The following is a 16356-nucleotide window of genomic DNA, read 5'->3' on the forward strand; positions in this document are numbered from 1 at the left end:
TTCCCCACATCTGAGAAAGTGTGGTCCAGCTCCTTCTCATCTCTCTGTACCAGATTGCAGCAACAGGAACCAGGTTTAGTTTTTTCCCATTGTCTCAACTTCCATTGACAACTGTAGCAGCCAGTAAGGAGAGTGACATAGCCTTGGTGGCTGAAGATTTGTGTAATCCATGGATTAAACTTTTTTCGTTTTTCTATGTTTTTCCTCTTGGGCTCAATCCTGTTGGCCTTCTTAAACATGATTCACCCTGTCGCTGGAAGGACAAATAAAATGATCAGGATCTAATGTAGCTCCCCTTAATGTACCCTACCCCATCATTCTACAAAAACTTATATCAGAGATAGATGACCAGGAAAAATTGTTTATAACTGAGGATAATATACTGGATTCGGAGTAGAAAAATGGAGCTTTATCCTACTTTTCCCACTAACTTGTTGTTTACTATACCATTTTAGGTTTAGTTTTCTCACCTCTAAAACGAGAACATATTTTCTGTCCTCATCAACTATTAGATGCTGAAAGCATCCAATTATGTAATATATACAAATGCTCTTAAAATAAGTTGAGAAGTTAGAGGCATGGGCCAGGTATATGAAAAATACAGTCTTTGACTAATACATAATTCAGACACACAGCTGGCTGCCCCTTTCCTTTCTCTCCTCTCCTGTACAGAATTGGTTAGGATTAGCTTCAAATATGAACAATGGAACATTTAAAAGATGGCAGGAGCTGGGTGCAGTGGCTGATGCCTGTAATCAATCCCAGTGCTCTGGGAGACCGAGGCAGGAGGATCACTTGAGGCCAGGAGTTCGAGACCAGCCTGGGCAAAATAGTGAGACCTCACCTCTAAAATGAGAGAGAGAGAGGAGAGAGAGAGGGGAGAGAGAGAGGAGAGAAAGGAGAGGGAGGGAGGGAGGGAGGGGGAGAGGGGGAGAGGGGGAGAGAGGGAGAGAGAGCGAGAGAGAGCGAGAGAGAGCGAGAGAGAGCGAGAGAGAGAGCGAGAGAGAGCGAGAGAGCGAGAGAGCGAGAGAGAGAGAGAGAGAGAGAGAGAGAGAGAGAGAGAGCGAGCAAGCGAGCGAGGGGGAGAGAGAGAGAGAGAGAGAGAGAGAGAGAGAGAGAGAGAGAGCACGCGCGAGTGAGCATGCATGCTCATGGGAGAGCAATGGCTGAAATGAGACGTTTATTTTTCCATATGCTTACAAAAAAATTTCAGAGATAAAAAGAACAAAATATGTGGCATGTAGCTTTACAATGGCATTAAGAACCCAAGCCGGCCGGGCGCGGTGGCTCACGCCTGTAATCCTAGCACTCTGGGAGACCGAGGCGGGCGGATTGCTCGAGGTCAGGAGTTCGAAACCACCCCTGAGCAAGAGCGAGACCCCATCTCCACTATAAATAGAAAGAAATTAATTGGTCAACTAATATATATAGAGAAAATTAGCCGGGCATGGTGGCGCATGCCTGTAGTCCCAGCTACTCGGGAGACTGAGGCAGGAGGATTGCTTGAGCCCAGGAGTTTGAGGTTGCTGTGAGCTAGGCTGACGCCACGGCACTCACTCTAGCCTGGGCAACAAAGCGAGACTCCGAATCAAAAAAAGAAAAAAAAGAACCCAAGCCTATTCCACCTTGCTGTTCCACCATTCCCAGCAAAGGACTTCTTTTTCAGGGTCCAAAATATCTACTCAAGCTATAACCATCAACTCCAATTCCAGTTGGAGAAAGGACAAAGGTACAAAGAAGAAAGGAACCCCTTGTTTTAAGGTTATTTACAGAAGTTGAACGTGACATTCCACTGACAGGTGTTTTTCTACTAGTAAAAAGAAGAGGGGGACAGATATTAAGGGGATATCTAGCAGTCACTACATTTTCTCACCCCACTGTGGCAGGAGAAAGTTGTTCTCATAGCAAAAGAATTTTGAGATATTGTGTGAATTTGGGGGTGGGGGAGGACAAATTACTTTAGAAACCACAAACAAGAATAATCTTCAAGGACTTGATCCCAGGCAATGGTCTCTGCTCATGAAAACTCTGTCACTGTCCACTTTGTTTTGCATAACAGTCCACTCTATTGTTGTAGTTAAGGGTGCATGGTCTGAACTTCCACTTTGACTAAAATGGAGTAACAAGGATTATAGTTACCTTCCCTCCTTAAATGACTAAAAAACTGGGGAAAATACAAAACAACCGTTTTCAGACACTGGACAAGAGGCAGTACAGGTTAGCAATCCCTGAGAGGGGGGAAACACAAAAAAGTGAATATTATTAATTTTCCATTCATAAGCCGGATAGAATTTCCAGGATGAAATACCAGGAATGAAGGGTGGAGTCTAGCAGTCTCCCTGAATTGAGCAGACAGAAATGAGAAATGGGGGAGGCAAGGGTTCCCCATACATCTTCCCCAAGTCTCCAGTTGAATACTGATTGGTGCATGCACACGAAATAACCCAAGGCTAGGGAAAGAACCACACAAAAGGAGGTGATGGAGCAATCTTCAAGGCTCAGATAAGGCTAGGAACAGTTGGTGTTTCCATCAATCAGAGCAAAAACACCTTTACAATACAAGGGGCATTAGGTTCACACTCAGAATAGCATTGCCTCAGTAGTGGAGAAATATTAGGCCTAAATTAAAGGCTGCTGTGGTCTGGCCTAACAGGTACCTTTGAAAGCATCAAAATGTTTCCAAGTATATTTACTGTATTCTCAAACAAAGCCCAAGAATACTTTTTAAAATAGAGCAGCAGCCAACAAAGTAAAATTTGCAATGCCTACCATCCAATCAAAAATTGCCAGGTATACAAAAAAGAAAACATAATCCACATGGATGAAAAAAAATTAATCAAGCAGCAAAAACCCAGAAATGTCTTAGATGTTTGAATTAGTAGGAAAGAACTTTAAAACATTATTATAACTATATTCCACAGGTTCATGCAAGTAAAGAAAAATGAGCATATTAAGGAAAGCATGGAAAGTATTTTTGAAAGACCTAAATCGAATTTCTAGAGATGAAATATACAATATATGAAATGAAAAATATACTTCCAGGACTAAGAGAAAATTAGACATTGCATAAGGAAAGATTAGAGAACTTGAGGATTTAAAAAATGGAAGAGAGCAACTGAAAGCTCTAGAATAACTATTAGCAGTCTAATTTAAGGTGATTAGAGTCCATGAAAGAAAGGAGAGAAAAAATAAGAGATGAAAATATTTGAAGAATAGCTGTAATTTTTCCCAATTTAATGAAAGCTATTATATAAACCCACAGAACCAAGGAGCACAACAAATCCCAAGGAAAAGACACATACAGAAACTAAACTATTCATCATAATTAAGTTGCTTAAAAGCACAGGTAAAGAGAAAATCTCAAAACCAGCCAGAGAAAACAGACATTACATACAGGGAAACAAAGAATGACTTCTTCACATTCCTTCAACAAGGATGACATTTTGTTGAAAACAATAAAATCCAGAAGACAGAGGAGCAACAGCTTTAACCAGAACTAAATTAAGAAAAACAAAACATTTTAACCTAGAATTTAACACTTAGAAAAAAAATTTTTTTAAAAAGAGAGTGAAGACATTTTTCAGATATTCGAAACTGGAAGAAGTCATCACCAGGTAACCTATACTACAAGAAATATTATGAAGGGGCGGTGCAAAATGGCAGACTAGAAGCAGCCTATATTGGCCCACTCTTAAGGAGATCAAAGTTTGTGGGTAGAGGTTCACCTGCAGATGGACCAACTGGGACAGATCATTGTGCATCATTACAGAGAAGAATAGAGACACCCAAAGCAGGAAAGAGAGAGGCAGGATGATCTGCTCAGCAAGATCAGAAGGTTTCTAGGGGAAGCGTCCACACATGGACAATGGTTAGGGAAGAGATTTCTGGGACTCTACATTCCCCCAGCAGACACCACAACCCAAGATTGGAGGTTGCTCCCCTACCACAGCAGGCCTCCAAAAGGATCAGGGATGTGCTTGAAGACTGTACAGCAGCCCTGCATTGGAGAGTGGGCACAGTGGGGTCCTGCCAGCTTCTGGTGTCAGGTCACTACAACAGACACCACTCTGCACTCTCAGTTCCACAATACCCAATCTGCAGAAGGGTCAGCAGCACTGCAGTCACCTCCCCACTACTCCTGCCAAGCTAGAGAGGGAGCAGGGAGGCAGGTGGTCTCGTGCACACTGTGACTGGGTGCTGTGCACACCCCCAATCCCCGACCAGCTGCCTCCCAGGGATCCTAGAAGAGGAGGCATCCACAGGACCTCAACATCTGCTGCCACCATCTCGTCATCTCAATAGTCTCACCACTGCCACCTGAGCAGCACCACAGAAGCTGCCACAGTCAGACCTCAGTGAAGGGAGAGTCCCAGCCTCCACAACCCATAAACAAAAATTAACTCAAGATGGGTTAAAGACTTAAATGTGAGATCCAAAACTATAAAATTACTAGACAAAAACATGGGCTAAATGCTCTGGGACACTGGTCAAGGCAAAGATTTTATGACTAGGACCTCAAAAGCACAGGCAACAAAAACAGAGAAATGGGACTTCAACTTAAAAAAACTTCTGCACAACAAAGGAGACAATCAACAGAATAAAGAGACAACCTGTTGAACAGGAGAAAATATTTGTAAACTATTCATCTGATATGGGACTAATTATCCAGAATATATAAGAAACTCAACAATTCAACAGCAAAAAAAACAAATAATCCCATTAAATGTGAACAAGTGATCTGCACAGACATTTCTCAATAGAAGACATATGAATGCCAACAGGTATATGAAAAAATGCTCAACATCACTAATCATCATGGAAATCCAAATAAAAAGCACAATAAGATATCATCTTACAGGCCGGGCGCTGTGGCTCACGCCTGTAATCCTAGCTCTTGGGAGGCCGAGGCGGGCGGATTGCTCAAGGTCAGGAGTTCAAAACCAGCCTGAGCAAGAGCGAGACCCCGTCTCTACTACAAATAGAAAGAAATTAATTGGCCAACTGATATATATATAAAAAATTAGCCGGGCATGGTGGCGCATGCCTGTAGTCCCAGCTACCCGGGAGGCTGAGGCAGAAGGATCACTCGAGCCCAGGAGTTTGAGGTTGCTGTGAGCTAGGCTGACGCCACGGCACTCACTCTAGCCTGGGCAACAAAGCGAGACTCTGTCTCAAAAAAAAAAAAAAAAAAAAAAAAAAAAAAAAAAAAAGATATCATCTTACCTCCCATTAGAGTGGTTATTATCAAAAAGACAAAAAATAACAGATGCTGGCAAAGATGCAGAAAAAAGGGAACTCTTCCCTATATTGTTGGGAATATAAATTAGTACAACCATTACATAAACAGTATGGATATTTCCCAAAAAACTAAAAACAGAACTACCATTTGATCCAGTGATAATCCCACCACTAGGTATTCATCCAAAGGAAAGGAAACTAGTATATCAAAGGGATACCTCTCAAGCCTGTAATCCTAGCACTCTGGGAGGCCGAGGCGGGCGGATTGCTCGAGGTCAGGAGTTCGAAACCAGCCTGAGCAAGAGCAAGACCCCGTCTCTACTATAAATAGAAAGAAATTAATTGGCCAACTAATATATATATATAAAAAAATTAGCCGGGCGTGGTGGCGCATGCCTGTAGTCCCAGCTACTCGGGAGGCTGAGGCAGCAGGATTGCTTGAGCCCAGGAGTTTGAGGTTGCTGTGAGCTAGGCTGACGCCACGGCACTCACTCTAGCCTGTGCAACAAAGCGAGACTCTGTCTCAAAAAAAAAAAAAAAAAAAAGGGATACCTACACCTACACCTCCATGTTTATTACAGCAGTATTCACAATAACAAAGATATAGAAATCAACCTAAGTGTCTATCAACAGCTCAGCTGCTAGATAACTGTTCCCTGAATGAAGAAAATGTGGTATATATGCATGATGGAATACTATTCAGTAACTAAAAAGAATGAAATCCTGACATTTACATCAACATGGATGGAACTGGAGATTATTCTATTAAGTGAAATAAGTCAGGAAGAGAAAGATAAATTTTGCATGTTCTCACTCCTGCGTGAGAACATGTTGTTCTTGTGGAGGCAGAGAGTAGAATGACAGTTAGCAGAGGCTAAGAAGGGTGTAGGGGACAGGGAGATGAATAAAGGTAGGTTAATAAGGTACAAACATACACTTAGTTAGAAGGAGTTAAGTTCTAGTGTTTGATAGCACAGTAGGGTGACTATAGTTAGCAACAATGTATTATATATTCCAAAATAGCTAGAAGGAAAGATTTGAAATGTTCCCAACACAAAGAAATGATATGTTAGAGGTAACAGATATCCTAAATACTCTGACTTGATCATTACATATCCTATGCATGTATCAAAATATCACATGTACCCCATAAATATGTACACACATTAAGTATCAATTAAAAATAAGAAAAAACTCCAATGTTTCCTTTCATTTTGTTTCTTCTACCAATACATTTATAACATATTTGAGTTAATATATACTTATTCATACTCTACTTTTTTCATATTTGATTGTAAGCATTTCCTTTTTTTTTTTTTTTGCACATCTTTGCTGTTTAGTCCAGTCTTAAAAATATGGAACGCTTCACGAATTTGCGTGTCATTCTGGTGCAGGGGCCATGCTAATCTTCTCTGTATAGTTCCAATTTTAGTATATGTGCTGCCGAAGCGAGCACAGCATTTTCACTTTTATTAATAAACCTTTAAAAATATCTCCCAAATCCCCAAAATAACATAAATCAAAAACTGATAGAACTTCCAAGGAGAAATAGATAAATCCACAATTATAGTAAGGGATTTCAAGATCCCTTTTCTTAATAAAAGTAGGCAGGATAGACTTTTAAAACCTATTAAGTAAATTGACTTAGTATCCTGACTTAGTTGCTATTTATAGGACATACTACCTAACAGCAACAGAATATCCGTTATTCTCAAATATGCATGGAACATTTACCATGACAGACCAAATTCTGGGCCATGAAACCCTCAGTAAATTTTAAAGGATTCAAGTCACACAAAAAATGTCCTCTGACAACTGTGAAATTAAATTAAAAATCAGTAAAAATATGACATTTGAAAAACTCCTAAATATTTTAAAGTTAAATAGCAAACTTTTAAATAACTCTGGTTTTAAAAAAAATCAAAAGGGGGCTGGGCATTGTGGCTCACACTTATAATCTTAGCACTTTGGGAGACCGAGGTGAGAGGATGGCTTGAGGTTAGGAGTTCAAGACCAGCCTAAGTAACCTAGTGAAACTCCCCCCCACCTCTACAAAAAAAATTTTAAAAATTAACCAGATGTGATGGTGCGCACCTGTAGTCCCAGCCACTCAGGAGGCTGAAGCAGAAGAATTGCTTTAGCCCAGGAGTTTGAAGTTGCAGTGAGCTATGATGACACCATTGCACTCTAGCTTGGGCAACAGATCAACAACCTGTCTCCAAAAAAAAAAAAAAAAATCAGAAGGGAAATTAAAAAGTCTTTCAAATGGAGTGAAAACGAAAACACAACATAAAAACATCTGTAAGATATAACCAAAGCAATGTTTAGAGGAAATTTATAATGTTAAGCATCCATCCTAGAAAAGATCTCAAAAATCAATGATCTCAATTTCCATCTTCAGACAACCAGTGAAAGTAAAGCAAATTAAACATGTTAATAGAAGAATGGATACAGTAATAAGAGAAAATCAATTAAGTAGAAAAATAGAAAAAAAAAAAATCAATGAAATCCACAGCTGGTTCTTTGAGAAAAATCAACAGAAAAACTTCCAACCAGACTCCATCAGGGGAAGAAAAGAGAGAGAAAGAACACAAATTATCATATTAGGAATAAAAGAGAGGCATCACCACAGATCCTAGAGCCATGAAAAGGATAATAAGTATTTTAAACAACTTTATTCCTGTAAATTCCATAGATATATGAAATGAAAACTTCCTTGAAAAACATAAAAACTACCAAAGATCAATCTGGCAGGAAAAAAAAAACACCTGAGTAGCCCTAAATATTTTTTTTTACCAGCTCTGAGATTGGCAGAGAATAGCCCTGTATTTTTTAAATGAATTGAATTTGTAGTTTTAAAAGCCTTCCCATCCAAAAAAGGAAAAAAAATGAATTCACTGGTTAATTCATCTAACAAAAACATCTAAGGAAGAAATAATACCAATTCTATAGAAACTCTCACATTAGAAGAGAAGGGAAGACTTTCCAATTGTTTTATGTGACCAAATTATTCTGATACCAAAACCAAAGACACTATGAGAAAGGAAAAGTATACCCCTTATGAACACAGATGCAAAAATTCTTAACATACACCAATACATCCTGACCAAGTGTGTTTTTTCCTAAGGACTGTAATGATTATTCAACATATAAAAATAAATTTAATTCACGTATCAAACTAAGGCAGACAGACCACATGGCCATCTAAATAGGCATGTAAAACACTCTGAACAAATTCCAACTCCATTCCTGATTTAAAAGTCTCAGCAAAGTAGGAATAGAAAGGAAAACATTATGCCTTTATATGGAGAATATATTCAAAACCAATAGCTAACATCACATTTAATAGAGAAAGACTGAATGCTTTCTTCCTAAGATCAGAAACAAAGTAAAGATCTGTTATCACCACTCCTGTTCAACATTGTACTGGCATCCTAGGTAGTGCAATCAAGCTAGAAAAAGAAATAAAAGGCATATAGAATCACAAACAGCACTGCTCAAACTACAGAAGCTGGTCTTGGAAACTCCCTGTTATCCACTGTATTCATCAGACCTTACAAAACTGACTGCCACTTCTTCCAGGCTTTGGACCACTTCTTGCAAGGAAAAATATTCAATTCTCAATAAGCTGTGGGGATTAATGAGTGAATCAATACAAGTGAAGGACTTAGTTCTGGAAACATAGTAAATTAAATGCTAGCTTTCAATATAATAATAAATATTATTCATTCAGCACACCTTCCCTGAGCATTGGTATGTACATGGCCTTGGATTATGCATCAAAAGCAAAAGGATGAATAAGAAAAAGCTCCTATCTTTGACAAGATTTAAAGATAGTGGGAGATATAAATGTTTTGGTTACATGAAAAAAAAAAAAAGATAGTGGGAGAGATGTACATCAACAACTGAGTACAATATAATGTAATAACTTCTAGAATGAAAGTCTATACATTAAAGGGCACAGAGAATAGAGTGATTGACTTAGCCTCAGAGCATAAAGGAAGACATTTCAGGCATGCAGGAGGAAGCTGAAAGAGTCAGAAAAATAAAGGTTACCTACAAAGTTAAAAACAAAAAAAGTTAAAATCAAAAGATCATAGAGATTCAGTTCAAGAAGAGGAACTCAGTACATATATTTGCCTACTATTGCCCTGCAAATCCTCGTTAAGTGATAATAGAGAAGTACAATCAGAAGACAGGATACAGTGAGGAGCATCAATGGATGAGTTTTTAAATTATTTTCCAGAATAGAAGTAAATGATAATCCAAAAGCATGCAAAATAAGGGAAATAATAAAGATTAGCAAAGAATTTAATGAAACAGAATAGAAAAGCAGTACAGAAAATCAATGAAACCAAAAGGTGGAACAAAGGAACAAAATGTAAAGCTAGACTTAGGAAGACTTAGGAAGACTTAGCTAGACTTAGGAAGAAAAAAGAATACTCAAATAACTAAAAGGAATGAAAGAGGGAACATCACTAGCAACCCTGCCAAAAAAAAAAAAAAAGATTGTAAGAGAATATGATGAACAACTATATGGTAAGGAATTAGATAAAGTAATAGAAATGGAAAAAATTGTAGAAGACACAAAATAAACAGAATCAAGAGGAAATAGAAAATCTATGAATTAAACCTATAACAAGTGAAGAGATTATTAAAACTTCCCAAAAACTTAAACCCAAGGCCCAGATGACTTCACTAGTGAAATCTATCAAACATTTAAAGAAGAATTAATACCAATTCTTCACAAACTCTTTCAAAAATTAGAATAGGAGGGAACACTTTCCAACAACTTCTTATGATAATAATATTACCCTGATAGCATATCAAAGACATCACAAGAAATAGAACTACAGACCAATATAACTTGTGAATATGGACACAAACTTCTCAACAAAACACTAGCAAATCAAATCCAGAAACATATATTTTAAAAGATTATATACTACTACCCAGTGGGATTTATTACAAGAATGCAAGGTTAGTCAACATCAAAAAATCAATTATTGGGCTGGGTATGTTGGCTCATGCCTATAATCCTAGCACTCTGGGAGGCTGAAGTGGGAGGATCACCACTTGAGGCCCAGAGTTTGAAACCAGCCTGAGCAAGAGCAAGATCCCGTCTCTATAAAAAACAGAAAAATTAGCTGGCCTGGTGGCATGCACCTGAAGTGCCAGCTACTAGGAAGGCTGAGGCAGGAGGGTTGCTTGAGCCCAGGAGCTTACTGTTGCAGTGAGCTATGGTGACACCACTGCACTCCAGCCCAGGTGATAGAGCAAGACTCTGTCTCAAAAAAAAAAAAAAAAAAAAAAAATCAATTATTCTAACACCAATGGCTTTCTCCATAACATTAGGAAGAAGACAAGGAAGTCCACACTCACCAAAATGATTCAACATCGTATTGTAGGTTCTAGCCAGGGTAATTAGACAAGAAAAAGAAATAAAAGGCATCTAGTATGGAAATGAAGTAAAACTATCTCTACTTATAGTTGATACAATCTTACACATAAAAAATCCTAAAGAATCCACAAAAAACTATTAAAGCTAACAAAAAATTCAGGAAAGTTGTAGGATACATGATCAACACACAAAAATCAGGATCTATATGCTGAAATATACTAACAATGAACAATCAAATAGAAAATTAAGAAGACAATTCCATTTGCAATAACATTAACAAAAATAATATTTAGGAATAAATTCAACCAAAGATGTAAAAGACTTATACACTGAAAACTACAAAACAATGCTGAAAAAAGTTAAAGACGACCTAAACAAATGGAAAGGAATCCCATGTTCATGGACTGAAAGATTTAATATTTTTAAGATGCCAACACTACCCAAAGTGATTGACATATTTGATTTGTCATATATATGTCATTTGACATATTTGACATATTTGCAATCCTTGTCAAAATCCCAATAGTTTTTTCTGCAGAAATGGAAAAGCTGATCCTAACTTCATATAGAATGGCAAGGAATCTCAAATAGCCAAAACAGTCTTGAAAAAGAAGAACAAAGCTGGAGGACTCAAACTTCCTGACTGTAAAACTTAGCACAAAACTTCAATCAAAATAGGGTGATACTGGCATAAGGACAGATATATAGATACAATTGAGAGCCCACAAATAAATTCATGTTTCTACAGTCAACTGGTTTTTGATAAGGATGCCAACAACATTCAATGAGAGAAGAATATTCTCTTCAACAAACGGTGTTGGGACAACTGGACATCTTCATGTAAAAGAGTAAAGTTGGACCCTTACTCACATGATACACAAAAATGAACTCAAAATGGATCACAGATATAAATGGAAGAGATGAAATTTATAAACCTCTTATAAAAAATATTTTCAACCAAGAAAGTTGAATAAATAAATCTTCATGACCCTGAATTTGGCTATGGTTTCTTAGATATGACACCCAAAGTAAAAACAACAACAAAAAAATAAACTGAACTTCTTCAAAACTCAAAAGTTTTGTGTTTCAAAGGACACTATCAAAAAAGTGAAAAGACAACCCATAGCATGAGAGAAAACACCTGTTATATTTGATAAGGGTGTAGTACTCAGAATATATGAAAAAACTCTTATAACACAAAGACAAACAATCCAATTAAAAAATGGGAAAAGTTGAATAGACATTTTTCCAGTGAAGATAAACAAATGGCCAAAAAGCATATGTTCAACGTCATTAGGGAAACACAAATTAAAACCACAATAAGATACCACTTCACATCTATTAGGATGGCCACAAATTTTTTTTAAAAAAAGGAAAACAACACATATTGATGAGGATGTGAAGAAATTGGAACCCTTATATACCGCTGGTAGGAACTAAAATGGGGCAGCCACTGTGGGAAAGTTTGGGAGTTCCTCAAAAAGTGAAAACATAGAATTACCATACAACCCAGCAATTCTACTTTTAGGTATATACTCAAAAAAACCAAAAACTAGTACTCAAACAAAAACTTATAAATTCATTTTCATAGCGACACTATTCACTATAACACAAAGGGGGAAACAATCCAAATACCCATCAAGTGATGAATGGATAAGTGATATATCTATACAATAGAATATTATTCAGCTAGTGAAAGGAATGAAGTGCTGATACATGTTGCAACACTGATGAACCTTGAAAACATTATGCTAAGTAAAGTAGCCAGACACAAAAGGCCACACATTGTATGATTCAATTTATATGAAATAAGTAAATCCACAGAAATAGAAAGCAAATCAGTGGTTGCTAGTTGCTAAGGGGAGAAAGGAATGGGGAGCAACTGAGTATGGGGTTTCCTTTCCCAGTGATGAAAATATTCTGTTCCTAGATAATGGTGATAGTTGCACAAACTTGCAAATGTACTAAATGCCACTGAAATGGTTCGAATGCTGAATTCTATGTTATAGGATTTTACCACAAATTTTAAAATATAATAAAAATTCCTTTATTACCTGTATCCATTTTTGCTTAACATTGAAAAATCTGCTATCGAGGAGGAAAGAAGGAAAAGGAAAGGGGGGGGAGCCGTCAGGATCCCTGGAAGACCTAGCATAGCTGTGGAGGGGTATGAGCAACCTAGATGGCTGGCCAGCCTGGGTAAGAGTAGGTGCCTTACAAAGAGTAAGGCCCATGGAAAACAGGGACAGGATTCAAGGAACAACTAAGAGCCTTGCTACTTATGTATTTTGTCCCTTGCTAGACAGATAAGAAAATAGAGAAAAAAGGAGAAGAACAAAGTAGAAGAAGGAGAAATAAAGGAGGTAAACAAAGAGGGGGAGGAAAGAGAGGAAGTAGGAGAGAAGAAAAAAAAGGAAAAAAACCAAAGCAGAAGTATATAACCTCTGCCAGTCCTGCCAAGAGAAAAGGAAAAATAAGAGAGAGGAGAGAGAAGGACTAAGAGGTAAAGTAGAGAATAAAAGTGAAGAGAAGGAAAGAAGGAAAAAGAGCAAGAAAAGAAAACAGTAGTGGAAAATTTAAAAGGTAGGAAAAGGGAGGAAAGAGGAAAGACAATGATAAAGGAATAGTAAAATATAAAAATAACATTTTCTGGGTACATACTATAGAACAGACTGTGCAAGCTGTTTGTGAACATGGTATCTCACTTAATCCACATAACTGTATCAGGTAGGAATAATTTTCCCTATGGAAAAAGTGGTAAAAATGGATGCTCCAAAACACATGAGATCTAAAAGTTGACAACAGAGCCCAATTCTGAATTCAGGTGTGCTAACTCCAAAGCTTATATTGTTCCCTATAGCACAAAAATTACCCTATGATCCTTGTATAGCTATCACCTGGCCCAAATGCCTCTTCAGCTTCCCCATAGCAAGGCACCTGCCAAGTGGACACACCCGTGAAAGTAACACAGGTGACAGCATTTTCTAGCTCCCACACTTTTGTTCATTAACTTCCTCCTCACTGAGTCACCTAAAACCCCAAATCTCTCTCCTTCCTCATCTTTATAAAAATTTGCCTGTACTGTGTCCAAGTTACCTCTTCAGTGCTTGCTCCCTGTTACTAGAGCATGTAAAAGTAATCCATATCCTTTGTCAGTGTATGACAATGTCAACAGTTCTCCCAGATGTATGTATTCATTTATTCAATCCATATTTACTCAGCATTTACTATGTGTCAGACCCTAGACTAGGTAAAGATAAAACAATGAACAAGGCAAATAGGGTCCCTACAAACAAGAAATTTACATCTATTTGGAAAGACAGACAATTGAACAAGTAATTGAAATAGAACATAAATCCCACTGATAGAGGAATTGCCAGATGTCAGGGCAACAGAATCTTTTTTTTTTTTTCAGACAGGGTCTCACTCTGTTGCCCTGGCTAGAATGCCATGGCGTCAGCCTAGCTCACAGCAACCTCAAACTCCTGGGCTCAAGCAATCCTTCTGCCTCAGCCTCCCGAGTAGCTGGGACAACAGGCATGCACCACCATGCCCAACTAATTTTCCTATATATTTTTTAGTTGTCCAGCTAATTTTCTTTCTATTGTTAGTAGAGACAGGGTTGTGCTCTTGCTCAGGCTGGTCTGGAACTCCTGAGCTCAAATGATCCACCCGTCTTGGCCTCCCAGAGTGCTAGGATTATAGGCGTGAGCCACCACCCCCAGCCCTGGGCTACAGAATCTTTTCAAGACTCAGACCTATCCCAAAGGACTAACTCTAAGGACAGGGGTGATTTCAGGCTGATTACAACCTAGGAAGGAAAAGGGAAGAGCCTCCTCATTGTCTCTGAACTCGGGCTTTCTCTTTAGCCATCACTCAGTCTGACAGGCTAAATGGGTGCAGGTGCCATTCATTATAGAAGACTCTTTGGAGGAACTACTCTGTGAATGTGATATTTCATGTAGAATACAGTGGGAAAGAAGTTCAGGTCCAGGTAGGTTTCACAGGCCTCATATCGAAACCAAGTAACGAAAAAAAAAAAAAAATCAAAACCAAGTAATCCTTCTCACTCAGAATATCTTAAGTCCATATGCTGGACATTATGCTAGTCTTCTATACCCTCTTTATTAGGCAGGGGCTGGAAATGGCAGTTGCTAAGCAACACCAACCATTCCTCAGCTTCCCACCAGCCCCATGGGATACCACTAGTATCCCCAATATAAGATTAAGTACTCCGTTCCAATTAATTCACCCAAAGAAAGAAGAAACCCTAAGGGACTATCTCACCCTCAAAAGAAGTAGCTACCTCACTTCCTTCAAGTACTCACTCAAATGTCACCTTCTCAAGGTCTACCCTAAGCCTCTTATTTAATACTGCTCCCTCCTCCTCTCATATGGCACACTACATTTTTTCTACAGTAAATTATATAGTGTGTTTACTATTTATTGTATGTCTTTACCTCCTAGAATGTATGTTCCATGGGAAAGAGGTCTTCTGTTCCCTGATATATCCCAAGCACCTATAACTGGTACAGAGTAGGCACTCAATGTTTGTCAAACAAATGAATATATTCTCCCATTGTGAAGGCCCCAGTATTATTTTCCTATTGCTGATGTAACAAATTACTGCAAATTTAGAGCTTAAAACAGTACAAATTTATTATCTTATACTTTTGGAGATCAGAACTCCAAAATGAGTTTCACTGGGCAAAAGTCAAGGTGTTACCAGGGTTATGTTCATTCTGGAAGCTCTCTGCAAGAATCTACATCCTTGCTCTTCCCAGCTTCTTCAAGGCTGCCTGCATTCCTTGGTCTATGGTCCCTTCCTCCATCTTCAAATCTCCTTCTCTTTGACTTCTGCTTTCATCACCACGTCTCCTGACTCCAAACCTCTTGCCTGCCTCTATTAAGAATCCTTACTGGCCAGGTGCGGTGGCTCACGCCTGTAATCCTAGCACTCTGGGAGGCCCAGGTGGGTGGATTGCTTGAAGTCAGGAGTTTGAAACCAGCCTGAGCAAGAGCGAGACCCCGTCTCTACTATAAATAGAAAGAAATTAATTGCCCAACTAATATATACAAAAAATTAGCCGGGCATGGTGGCGCATGCCTGTAGTCCCAGGTACTTAGAAGGCTGAGGCAGCAGGATTGCTTGAGACCAGGAGTTTGAGGTTGCTGTGAGCTAGGCTGATGTCATGGCACTCACTCTAGCCTGGACAACAAAGCAAGACTCTGTCTCAAAAAAAAAAAAAAAAAAAGAATCCTTGTTAATACATTGAGCCCACCTGGATAATCCAAATAATCTCCGCATCTCAAGATCCTTCATCACATTTGCAAAGTTCTTTTTACCATGTCAGGGTGAGACTCTGGGATTCACAGGTTCTGATGATCAGAATTTGGATATCACTGGGGCATCCGTAATTCAGCCTACCACACTCTCCAGGCTACCTTGTTCCTTCTTTTAAAGCCTAAAATAACAGATCTGCAGAGCCAGCAGAGCCCCTGGAAGATGATCTAGTTCTCATAATTTCACTCTCTGGCCAATGCCCCAGCTCAAGTCCTCACCCTAAGTATTTCAACAGCCTCCTAAATGATCTCTCTGCATCCAGTCTCGTCCTTCCAAATTCATCCCATATTCCACAATAATCTTAAATGAATGATAGTTAAAATATGTGCAGTTTATTGTATCCAATTATGCCTCAATTAAGCTTTTTCAAAAA

General features: G+C 38.5%; 1 protein-coding gene and 1 non-coding gene across 4 annotated transcripts in view; both read right to left on the minus strand.

The window, feature by feature from the left end:
• Window positions 1–16356, minus strand: part of PAK1 (p21 (RAC1) activated kinase 1) — a 188600-nt gene that overhangs the window by 22428 nt on the left and 149816 nt on the right. The gene's annotated exons all lie outside the window — the stretch shown is intronic.
• Window positions 6588–6694, minus strand: LOC142870722 (U6 spliceosomal RNA). Its single transcript, XR_012919067.1, has one exon. It is a non-coding gene; the product is annotated as a U6 spliceosomal RNA (small nuclear RNA).

This window comes from Microcebus murinus, chromosome 4 (assembly GCF_040939455.1).
Source record: "Microcebus murinus isolate Inina chromosome 4, M.murinus_Inina_mat1.0, whole genome shotgun sequence".
In the NCBI taxonomy this organism is placed as follows: domain Eukaryota; kingdom Metazoa; phylum Chordata; class Mammalia; order Primates; family Cheirogaleidae; genus Microcebus; species Microcebus murinus.